Here is a 13,029-nt window from a genome sequence, read left to right on the forward strand (position 1 = left end):
ACGTTTTGATGATAAACATCTCTACTGCCCCTGACTTCAGCTGAAGCACTTTCAGAGACGACACTGGCTTTTCTGAGTCTTCAGCCACCAAACGAAGGTTCTCAACCGCCCACATCCCTCGAGGCCGCGGTGGGCGGTGGTCAGAGGATGCTGTGAGTGTCCAGGACTGTGAAGGACTTTTCTGCAGGCGACCCAGGCACTGCCTGTCAATATTTCTGACTCTTAACTATGAATGCCTGCAAATATATATTATCTTTAGGACGTGAGTCTCATAAACAGCTAGTAATATATAGAATGCTTTGGTGTGACTGCTTAATAATGAGTTTTTATTATGGGCTTTTTAAAAATCTATTTTTGGACACTGTTTTGTCTTGAGCCAGTGTTCCTGTTATCCAAACTAGCTTCTGATGGATTCCTCTCCGGAGATTATGGGATGTTCAGCAGCGCCGGTGAGCGGGTGTGAAATGACCTTCTTTCATCTTTTTCTGTGTTGCTTACTGTGTGTGTGTCTGCGTGTGTGCGTGTGTGTATGTATGGGTGTGTGTGCACATGTTTTTGTAATTATTACATTGTGGGGACCAGATTTCACCACAATGTGATAAAACCTACAATAGCTTACCTTTTTTTTTGTGTGAGCATGCCTGTATGTGTGTGTGTGCACATGTGATTGAGAGTGCATATATGTGTGTGTGTGCACATGTGATTGAGAGTGCATATATGTGTGTGTGTGCACATGTGATTGAGAGTGCATATATGTGTGTGTGTGAGCATGTGTGTGTGTGTGTGCACATGTGATTGAGAGTGCATATATGTGTGTGTGTGAGCATGTGTGTGTGTGTGTGCACATGTGATTGAGAGTGCATATATGTGTGTGTGTGCACATGTGATTGAGAGTGCATATATGTGTGTGTGTGCACATGTGATTGAGAGTGCATATATGTGTGTGTGTGCACATGTGATTGAGAGTGCATATATGTGTGTGTGTGAGCATGTGATTGAGAGTGCATATATGTGTGTGTGTGCACATGTGATTGAGAGTGCATATATGTGTGTGTGAGCATGTGTGTGTGTGTGCACATGTGATTGAGAGTGCATATATGTGTGTGTGTGCACATGTGATTGAGAGTGCATATATGTGTGTGTGTGCACATGTGATTGAGAGTGCATATATGTGTGTGTGTGCACATGTGATTGAGAGTGCATATATGTGTGTGTGTGCACATGTGATTGAGAGTGCATATATGTGTGTGTGTGCACATGTGATTGAGAGTGCATATATGTGTGTGTGAGCATGTGTGTGCGCCTACGTGTGACATTCACCTTCCCTGCTCTGCCTCCCTGGGTGTCTCCCCTCTCGCTACGCTGTGTCACTCCTGTGGCCGCGGCTCTGTTTCTGGGGACACGTCAGGCCAGACGTCTCACGAGACCCGGCAGGTGGGGGACAAAGTGCCAGAGCCTTCCCCTTCTCAGCTGCCCTCCCCCCCCCACCACCCCTCATATCGGCCCCTCCTCTCTCCGTCCTGTCATACCAACAGCAGTCTGCGCGGCATGCAGTTAGCGTTCAATGCCATTAGCATGCGGGCGGCCAGATGCGTGAGGGGGAGGCCGCTGGGCTGCCGCGGTGTGGCCACTGTCTCCCGGCCACTGTGGAGGGTGTGAGTTTTCACTCTCAGGGACTATGCTGACGTTTCAGCTGAATATTAACTAGATGGCCTGCCTGTAGGGGCCCAGGGTCCATAACGGCGTAATTAAGCTTCTCCTTTCAATATCGCAAGGAGCTTGCTAGCCTTTGGTGCCAACCTGAGCGTCTCCTTAATGTCCCCTGGAGGAGGTGGTCTGTTTAGCACCTGGAAGGACCATGGGATGGTTTAGGTATGCACTTCCTGATGATTGCACCACTGGAGCAAATCAAAACATCTTCTTCACTTCCTCTCTGCGTGAAAACGTAAATAAAAGTGACAAGAGAGAAGGCAGGCAAGAGGGGCCACTCTGATTAAGTGTGACACCTTTAATCATGTGAAGCACCCCGTTACGTAATCTCTTCGATGGCGAAAAATAATAAGTGGCGGCCTGTAGGTGTCGCTGTTGCACTGTTTAAAAAAAATTAATAAATAAAAACGTGCGAGCGCTGTTACCAGCAGCTCTCATCTGAAACCACAACAAACAGAGCAAATGCTGGTGGAGGTCGCAGGAAGAGAGGTAGAATGGGAGGGTGAGAGAAGGATGGAGAAAGAGAGGGTGGAGCGAGAGAGACCCTGGACGGCAGGTGTGACTCGGTCTTGGCCCCGTGGCCCTGCAGTGTTTTGATCGGCTCCAAACGCATCGTAGGATTTTTCAAGGAGGACACTGCTGCGTTTGTCCCTGTGACTCACCTCCAGTCCCCAGCCTGATTCCGTGTGGCCTTCAGTGCCACTGTACTGCGACCCAGCTAGCTGCCCTTGCTAAACTGACTCCTGTGGTACGGTACATCCAGCTGGTGACGGATCGTCAGCGCGCACTGAGGCCGGCGGCGGCCGATGGCTGGAGCTGCGCTAATGAGGGTCGGGTGTGTGGGGGCACCGTGAGAGGCAGTGGGCTTCCCCGCCGCCGGGACCCCCCAGGACAGCTCTCCTCCATGCTCATTCGCGGTCTGAGCTCACAAGGCGACGGTATCCTTCGTCATTAAGGAAAAACACCATGCGTGCTTACAGTGCAGTAATTAGCACGGCTCCGTTATCACCCCCGTTCATTGGAGAGCGGCGCTGCGTGGCGATTTTAACAAGCAACGAGTGAAACGGCGTCACGAGGATGGTTCCGATGGTGATGGGGAGTGTAGGTGTCTGTGGCTTCCGACAGGTGAGCGTGGGGGTGTCAGCGTGGGGGTGTCAGTGTGGGGGTGCCGGCTAACCTGGGAGCTGCCTGACATCAGTCACATCTCACCCCTTACCATCCACCCACAGTTTAACCCTGGGGCTGCCCTGGACCCCCCATATCTTTCCCTCTCTCTCAGCCGTTCCCCCATCCCCTCCCCGTATGGACCAGCAGCCCACTGCAGAAGCACATTTATACATGGTGATGGGTGTAAAGTCCAATTCACTGCTTGCCACTTTATTGCTGTGGCTGATACCTGTCAGTGAGACTGATAAACTGAACCCCCACGCTGGGTTAGGGTAAGGGTTAGGGTTAGGGTAAGGGTTAGGGTAAGGGTAAGGGTAAGGGTAAGGGTTAGGGTTAGGGTAAGGGTTAGGGTAAGGTTTAGGGTAAGGGTTAGGGTAAGGGTTAGGGTTAGGGCTGCGTGATGTTCATAGGCGTCAGTCAGCCTGCAAGTGTGTTTACGTGTTAACCAGTCTGCATGTTTACGTGTTTACCTGTGTGTGTGTTTACGTGTTAACCAGTCTGTGTGTTTACCTGTGTGTGTGTTTACGTGTTAACCAGTCTGTGTGTTTACCTGTGTTTGTGTTTACCTGTCTGTCTCTTGAAGGCTTTGCGTGTGCTTGTGTGTCTCTGTGTGTTTCTTCATGTGCCTCTGTGTGTGTGTGTGTGTGTGTGTGCGTCACCTCCCAGGGGCACAGCTGTGACAGGATGGAACAGCAGACCTCGTACTGACGGCCTGTGCTCTGGGCCCTGGGAGCGCCCCGTCTCCGCGGTAAACAGTGGGCGTTCCCGGACAGGGGCATCATTCCGCCTTGGCGCTTTACGGGAAGCAGGCGCTGCCTTGTTTATTAAGCGGCAGAGCGATTCCATTTTCCAGTTACGCGGCTGGGGGGCAGGGCAGGCTGGTGCAGTGGTTAAGCACTACTGCCTCACACCTGGGTTCATGGGTCCGTGTGTGGAGCTTGAATGTTTCTCCTGTGTCAGCATGGAGTTTCCTCCAAGTGCTCCAGTTCCCCCTGCCTTACAGTTTAAAAACATGCTGAGGGTAACTGGAGCTAAATGTGAATGGTGTGTGAGTGTGCCCTTGATGGCTTGGTGCCCCATCCCCCTGCCTTGTGCCCGTAGACTCCAGACCCCCCGCAACCTTGAATCGGACAGCGAATGGATGGATGGAGTATGAGCAAAAGGAAGGAAACCCCTTTTATACAAAGCTCTCACTTTATAAAATGGCCACATCTATGATTTATACCTTATCGCTATATTAGTGTTGCCATCGCCATCGGCCTCATGGTAGTGCTCTGTGCATCACCTGTTGTTGCTATGGAAATAGAGGTGATTGTGGGTACTTGTGTTTTGTTGCTCATGCCTTTGATGTAGACGAGCACACAGTGGAAGCTGGAAGTCACACGGACATTTTCTTTGTCAAAGAGATGTTTAAGAAAGCACTTCTGTCACAGCTGCTATGGTTCCGGCCAGCACACAAACCCACAGTGCTGCTGGCTGCTTTGATTTCGGGTGCAGTAATCCATGAAACCCTGTCTGGCCTCTTGCCAAATTTTCACCTCTGGTCCTAATATGGCCGTGACGTTAGTCAGCTTGTCTACACTAAAGAGATTTTGGTGCAAATCTCAACCACCCCCAGTGCGTGGATGGCAGGCCAGTGGTGAGGTAGGACCATCCTTGATCGGTGGCTTTCCGCCAGAGAGGAGATGATGGTCCTCCATGACACACTGAGGCTGAATCATACTTATTCCTGCTTTCAGTTCCTCTCTGCAGTGAATTCAGGCAGTGGCAGTGTGGTTTCTACTTGCTGTTTTATCGAGGCCCTGTTGGCCTTTCCAGTTACTGCTGGATATTGTACTGGAACAATTAACACTAGCTTCTCTGGATCAGATCTTTTATCACTGCTCCACCTGCTGGTCTGGTAGGGGTGCGTGTCATTGAAGGGCAGTGGGAACCGGGCAGTCTGGGAGATGATGTGGAGGACGGTTAGGGTCGGGTCAAAGGTCAGACGGGGGTGGTGTCTGGATGATGCACTTCTCCAGCACGGTTGTGGCAGCGAGATGAGACGGGAAAGAACTTTGATTGATAAACATGGAGGATAATATGTTTTAAATCCCTTAAATGATGAACAAAGCAGCTCTGTAAGTGAATTACCCAGCTCTCCTGTCGCCGCGAACAGCTTTGCCAGGAATCTTCTGGGTACATCCGTGTCCCTGTGCTGCGATGTCACGATAGCGGTGATGTAAACAAAGGCAGCGGATGGCGGCAGAGACGCCGTGAGGACGCGTGTCCCTAAGGGTGCGCTGTGGACTGTGAAGGACGGTGACATCACTGACATGCAGCTCTCAGCCTTCTTATTATCGTGGTGACTGTGTCAAGGAGCTCGGGTAGGAATCTGTAAATGCTACAGTGTGACGGTAGGGATGGCGTTCCTCTCCTCTGTGTGTGTGAGGCAGGTGATGTCAGAGCTAAAGAAACATATATTTGCTCTCTTCCCACTTCAGCGGCCTAAACGTCCCCCATGGGGAGGCTCAGTGGGTGTGAATGGCTCTTTCGCCCGTGTCCCAGGCAGAAAATTGCTCCCATATTTGTGTGGAAAACCAGAAGTCCTTCTGCAAAGATCCAGACCTCAGTATATGTTGGGAAATCTCAAAGGAGCAGATGTGGGTAAAGGGGAGATTTTCCAAGGAAGTGAGGAATAATCCCACAGTTAGTATTAGTGACAATTTTTCGGTGGGAATCGATTCACTTTGTCCACACCTGATCTTAATGATTGATTAGTTAATTATTAATAGATTTATTTATTGATTAATTAGGATGGGTATTACCCAGCCTTGTTCCCTGTGCCGCCAGGGATTGACTCCAAACACTCTTGCGACCTCAGCTAGGATAAGCAGTTGGAAGGTCGATGGATGGATTCATATGAACACACACCAGACCTCCACCGCTCGCTGTAACTGTACATGGACCTCAGACAGCGATTCAGGTGCCTGTTGCAGAGAATGTTCTAAGATTCACCACACATTTTTCACCTTATAAAAAAACAAGTCAGTAAATAAATGAGGATTACATAGATGCCCTTTGGGGGCCGGGGGTGGCTCACATATACATTTACTTTGCTGCTGTTTTTATCCAAAGCAGGATTAGTCAGTCCCTGCAGCAATTAGAGGCTAAAGGTCTCATTCAGGAACCCAGCGGCGACGTCACTCAGCCGACCTGTGGTTTGAAACGGCATCCTAACCCGCTGCACCGCAGACCGCCCCCCCTGCCCCCCAAAACGGCAGAGCAGCGCAGGGTCGATGTGTCACCTGGTATCGGTGACCAAAATCACAGGCTCCTTGGTGCTGAAGTCGATCTTCCCGGAGACGCGTTCAAAGAGGGACGAGGTGCAGTGTCAGAGTCGCCGGCACACCGGAGCGGGGCTGTCGTGTAGCCGTCACCCTCTGAGAGCGTCCTGTCTTCCTATCCGTGGGGCCGGGCGGAGAGAAGCTGCCGCACACGGCTGAAGCTGTCTACGGACTGCGTGGAGATGTCTTACTTTCAGATTGTCGCTCGGGGGGGGGGGGGATTCTGCCACTTCCAGATTCTGGTGTGGTGTGGGGGGGGGGGGGAGGAAGATATCAGGATTGGCTAGGAACTATGAGAAGCTGGAGTGGAGGATGATGAAGATGATGAAGAAGATAAAGATGACTTCATTCAACATTTCTGCAAGTGTATCCCCAGCTAACCATAAATCTATAATCCATAGTGCAAATATTATTTTCCCCAAAGTGTTTAAAGATGCAGTAAAACTATATTTCTGAAATAAAGATGTTCAGTTATGTAACATGGTGGATGGGAGGCAGATGGTAGCTTTTCTTTAGACACTGGAAACACCCAGCTGTGCTGAAGGTAACCGCTTAAGGCAGCTGCATAAATATGAATGATTCACCCTCATCCCCTTACATATAACAGCGTGTGTCGAGCGTCCGGAGAGAGCTGCTCGACCAGGGCTGGACGGCCTGTCCCAGTATCTCTGGGGCTGTTTGCATCACAATGAAATCGATGGAGGGCGTTATTAAAGGCTGACATGCCCTGGGAGCAAGATCACTGCGCAAATGTGCTGGAATATCAGGGCTGCGTCACACACACACCCCCTCCCCCCCCCGGATTAGCAGGCAGTGGCTACCGTGAAAGCTGTCTGTGTAAATACAGCCCGATCTTGGGGTGAAAAGGACCAGTCCGACATGGAGACTGACAGGCTATATGGGTCCTCTCATCCCCTCATTAAAATTCTTAATCAGCGTATTAATCAGGGAGCCCATGATGTAGACGGAGGGATTAGGCTGATAGACTTCGCTCTGCTACTGTCCCGTGTGTCATTGCAAAGACCTACTTAACTGACGTGGGCTTTTCCTGCAATCCTGCTCCTTCAGTGGCTAAAGGGAGTCTGTCCCTGCCCTACTCCCAGGGGATTTGAACCCATAACCTCCTGGTTAGATGTTAAATCTAGAAGGGGTGAGTCTGTGGCCCCCTTCCAGTCACCGTGTTTCCGCGTGCTGGTCCTTCCTCACATGAGGAAGGGGATACTTTCGTCCCGGCAGTGCACCCTTTATGCAGGGCATCTGTACCCTGATCTCTGACCTGCTTAATGATGTGTTTGGTAATGGTTTGTACACTAGGATGGGAATGAAACGGCCACACAAACAAGACTGTGGGGCCCTCAGTGATCAGCGGCCTTGTTTCAGCATCCCACAGAAACGCAGTGAAAAGGAGAAGGAGCAGAACGGCAGGCAGTGAGAGCTTCCTTCGTTTGTCTGCTTCGGAACTCAGCCGTATAAATTGCGAGGAAGCAAAACAGGCCCCCAGACGTTTATCCACTCATGTGAAGTGAACACACGAGATCCGGGGAAAGTTCTGAGGCCGCGCAGAGGCCTTCCGATGTGTGTCCGTGTTCCTTCCCGCTCGGAATACAAATTGCAATCCCATTTTGCATGGGAGCTATGGAAGCAGCACAGCAGCTGGGATTAAACAAAGGGATCATGGGGGTGTCTGTCACGAAGGGGGGGGGGGGGAGGGGGTGAATGGCAGAAGTGGAAAGACAGCTGGGCTCTGCTTTGCCATTACTGGTAATAAAACAAAAGACAGACTCAGGTTTATAAATCGTGTCACATGACTGGGCCCCATAAGGATAGGGGTCCTGCTCATTTCGGGGCGTCATGGAGAAGAAGCAGGTGAGACAATATTTGTCCTTTTTCTTGTATTTTCACCAGATTTGAAGATGAAATCGGCCCTCCACCAGAGCCCGCAGACATCTGCTTTTGGATCCCACGCAATCTTCTAAGAGATTTTCAAAAGATGATTTTTCAGGAGGAATTCTGTTTTTTTTTTGTCTATAAGAAGCTCTGAGTAGTGCTGTAAGCATGGCAGCCATTTTCCTCTCCCAGGCTGGAAGATCACACAGCAGAACTAAACAGCCTTCCAGGAGAGTGAAAACAAACAGCACTAACCCTGACCCTAACCCTTCCAGAAGAGTGAAAACTAATATGTGGGAAATACCTGACCTATGAGCCCGCCTTTGTTTTATGGTACCCGTACCATGTTCAAATGTGACACAGTCACAAAAGTATTGGCCCCTTATCAGAGTAGAAAGTTTTTACTGATGTAAAACTTTAAACATTACTGATGTAAAGATTTAAAAGGACCGACAGAACTGAAACCAATTTCTTCAGTCAGAATGTAACTGTCTTCTCCAGCTATTGGCCGTGACGTTTCAGCATTTAGCCCTGTCCTCTGTTTCCTCCATTTTCATTACGTTCAGAATAACGATATCGGTATCAGCTACCCTGTAGTATTTTGTTCGTATTTATGCCAACATTGTAGCGGATGAAACCTAAAATGTGGACAAAAAATAGGAGTTCTATAGAATAATGGTTACTTATATGAGACTACATGCTAACATCTGCGGAATTTTAAAACACTGAAAATATTTGTGAGGTGTGGTGAGAACAATCTTACTCCCCGGCTAATATGAATTGATTATGTCTCTGATTGTATATAGAAAGGGTATTTTCCAGTTCAGTCAAGCCGGTAATGGCTACCCCTCCTGATTCTGATTGTAAGCCTGTCACACACTCTCCCTTGTCTTAATGTATTTCTCTAGGAAATTAGATACATTCAATTCCCCGCTGAACATTTTCTCCAACTTAGCCCAGGTAGGCCTCTTGTAGAATGCATAAGTAAGCATCTTAGTAATGATGTCAACTAGTCTGTGTCTTTTGATTACCTCTGGATCCTGAGACAAAATCATTCTGGGAACAGACTAAATGAACAAAATGTAAATTTAATTCGTTTTGTGTCTGCCAAGCGCAATGAAAATATTAACGCTCAACTTGATGGCTTGTTGACTGGAACACGCCGCCCGTCGGGGTGTGGGTTGGATCCAGACCATCGTGCTGTTCTACAGACGTTACCCTGAGACGTTAGCGACGGTCTACGATCTAATAACAGTCCCGTCTGTGGGAATACTGTGCGGAATAAGCCAGAGAAGCGGCGTTGACGTCCTGATCGAGGGAGGCGGGAGCGCTGCTTTGAAGCTGTTAGCATACGGTTTTTATTTTTCCGTATAGCTGTTATGGACACCCGGGAGTGTTCCCCGTGATGCCGTTTGCTCTCCGAGAATCTTAACCGGCTCATTCTGAAGAGGAATCGCTGCACTTACCCTCCTGGCACAAAGTGGTTTAGCCGCGCCGACGAATTAGAGGAAGCGTTCTGTGACTCTGGTTCCCGTGAACACCATTACCGGCAGAGACTCTCCTGCCACCCGCTTATTGTGGCTGACAGCTGCAGCCCCGCCTCTCAGCAGAAAGATGCAGGTTCGACTGCAAGTCGATTTCAGGTGAGTTTCATGAGCTTGATCCACGTGCCACGTGGAGCCCCCCCCGACCCCCCTGGGCCCCAACCCCAGCAAGGGACATACAAAGCTGGTTAATTTGTCTGCCTCTGAAGCCCTCATCATGGTAATAGACTGGAGAGTCTCCCATCTCACAGTGAAACATTAAATCAGCCCCCATCCATGTGGCAAAGGAGGAGACAACATGTCACTATGAATTTCGCTCAAACGTGCTTCCCGGAGTGGTTCTGTTTCCATGTTTCTCTGACGTGGTCACGATGGATCCAGAGAAACACACTGTAAAGCTCTTATGTGAGTAAACAGCTCGGTTGAATGACTCGTTCCGTGTAAAGACGGATACGCATCGCTTATTTTTATGTTTTATTTGATATATATACCCATCGATTCCCGAAGTGAGTCATGCTTTCTGAACTCAAACTCATCCTTCAGTGATGCCTGCATGTAGCCTCCTTGGGCGGAAAGCGTTTGCGCCAACATGAGCTAACAGGTGCTCATACTTTTCTGTGGTTTTCTCTGCAGGCTTTTTCCCGTTTCATCCGGCATCTCTCAGGACACCCGCGTCTCCTGAGGAGGACCCGCCGGTACCTTCATGCCCTTCACCAGAAAAGAAGGACAGCAGGGCAAAGTCAGGGGACGCTGAGGCCGGACAGTCATGTGGTGTTTATTTTGGGATGTAGACAGGGTGGAGAAAGGTGAGAGCGGAGGGCTGGGGCGAGGTGACGGGAGATGCGGAAACAACTCAGGGCGAGGAAAGCAGATAAAAAGCAAACCTGGTCAGTGTGAGTCTCATGGCCTGTAATGCAGCAGTGGTCCTGGTTGATGTAAAACATCCCTCATCCTGTAATCCCCACCCTCGCTCCCTCATTATTTGCTGTGGCAGATACTCAAGATCTCAATAATCCAGACACCCAGGAGCAAACTACCCAGGGACGATTCCCCTCCTCCAATGTATGGACATTCCTCTCCATTGTCTCTTTGCACGATATATTTGCACAACAATGAACAACTGCTTTTGTTTGTGCACCACTTCAGGTTACTGGTCTGGTCTGCATCTGTGAAATCTGCCTTGCAAACGTATTTGTCTTACGATGTCTTTACACTGCGTTTTCATTCCTGTTGTGTTCTTTCATTTTGCGTATATTGCACTGTAGAGCTGCGATGGGTTGGCGCCCCATCCTGGGTCGTTTCCCACGTTGCGTCTGTGGGATTGGCTCCAGACCCCCTGCAACCCTGAATAAGATAAGCGGTTTCAGAAAATGGATGGATGGATGGATGTACTGCAGAGTGATTCTCTTATGTTTCCTGTAATATTAGCCTGTATTTCGTTTTTGACACTGAACCACAACTAGTTCTGGAATGTTTGCACATGCAGTGAAGTCTTCTGAGATCTTCTGGACAGTCCAGCATGGAGCGTGTGATGCTATTCGCTGAGGATTACAGGCCGTCGTCAGGCCCCTCTGATGGGGGAGAGAGCCTCATCCCCCAGGCTCTTTACTGGGTGGAAGTGGGCCAATCTGTTGCTGGAGGGGAAAAGCTGCCATTTACCCAAACCTTCTACATGCTGATGGAGAGCACGAATGGGCGCTTGGCCTATGGATGAGGAGTCTTCTTCATCTTCCTCATCGGCCTGACGGTTCCTTCATTGTCGCTAATGATGAAGTGCTTCGCTTAGAGCCCCGTCAGTGATTTTCCGCCACTTATTTAATTTGCATCTCCACAAACCAAACATGGAGTGATGTGCTTCCCCAGCCTGCTGCCTCTCCCATTATTTTTCCATTGCAGATGAGCTCCTCTCGCATAGTGAGCGATCGTCTGCATGCCGTTAGTGACCGCGAGGGCTTTCAGCCTCTGAAAGCAGCTCCAGCTGCAGTTCTTGCAGTTTAAGACGTACAGAAAGGGAGGATAATTGAAGGTAAGTCCAAAGGAGAGGGCGGCAAGTTGCTGCGAAAAGCAAATCACATTTGCTACTGTAGTTTAACATTATTAGCTAACATCCACCTGTTTGCCTGTTGAGAGAAGCATTTTGATGAGGGGAAAGCCAGCTCTGGGTTCAGGGATATCCTGTTTAAGACGGATATTACGGAACGTGCCAGAAAATGACAGCAGCTAACAGCTATGTCACTCGTGTGGTTAAGAACTTTGAGAGAAGGACAAGACTTGCAGCTAGTTTCCTGCGTTGTGTTTCCATGGCAGAATGGACTCGACAAAGAGACTGACGGGATTGTCAATACGAGGGGATCTCTACTGACAGGTGGACATAAAGCGTGGGAGGTGCTGAGAAAGCAGAACGACGAGGAGAGGAGATTCTTCCAGAATGTTCTGGCACCCGTTCAGCCCTATTTGACATGATAGCTTTGATGCTTATCTTTCCACCCCAACTTTCTGAGACTTAAGCTTCTGTGGCAAAGTAAGAAGAGTTTTTAAAAAGTTTAGAGGTTCATCACATGAACCTGGAGTGGGTATATAGGTTCTGAAATGTCTGTGGGTGTCACAATACAGTGAATGGAAGGTAGGGCTTCTCCCCAACTCATGAGCTTCGTGAACTTACAGCTGAGGGTCTGCTAGGGTGGGGGCCATCCACAGACACCCTCCCACTATAAGTTGAGAAGTCTCACTTTTTAAGAAACTGCTCTCCTAGATAACTGAGCCAATCCAGACCTCTTTCCTTGTTTTGTTGAACTCTATCCGATCTGCCACAGAGCTGACGTCAAAGTGCCTCAAAATTGTCGTTTCTCAATTAGGCCCAAACGGATGTAAGCCTTTTCCAGTAAATCTCCGTAGAATTTCAGAAAACAGTCTAATTTTCATCCATGTAAATCCCTTCAAAGTGTGTGGATTGTTTGCAAGCAAATTTAAGAGGAGCATGGGGGTACACTTAATTCTTTACTTCAAGGATGTGTCTGTTTGTTTCATGTTTTAATGTCGCATACAGAGGGCTGCACTTAAAAACAGATTCTTAAATGATGGTTGTTTATACTTCAACAAAATCATTGCAGGCCCAAATAACAGATAAACTGTATATAGATCAAGTCAGCTTGCTGAAATGACCTTTAAGAAATTGCCTCAAGGTGAAAGAAACTAAAGAAGAGATTTTTATTTCAGCCATACAAGAATTTATATATCAATGTGCCTCGGCTGCTGCGTGTTCAGTGTTGTAATTGATTTTTTTGCCAAGTAAACATTAGGCTGTCTACTCTAGCATTTCAATCAGAGATTACTGAGTGCATCAAAAACAAAGACCAGGATTTTAAGCCTGTATAAGTTTTTATATTTTTTTATGT

This window comes from Paramormyrops kingsleyae, chromosome 17 (assembly GCF_048594095.1).
Source record: "Paramormyrops kingsleyae isolate MSU_618 chromosome 17, PKINGS_0.4, whole genome shotgun sequence".
NCBI lineage: Eukaryota > Metazoa > Chordata > Actinopteri > Osteoglossiformes > Mormyridae > Paramormyrops > Paramormyrops kingsleyae.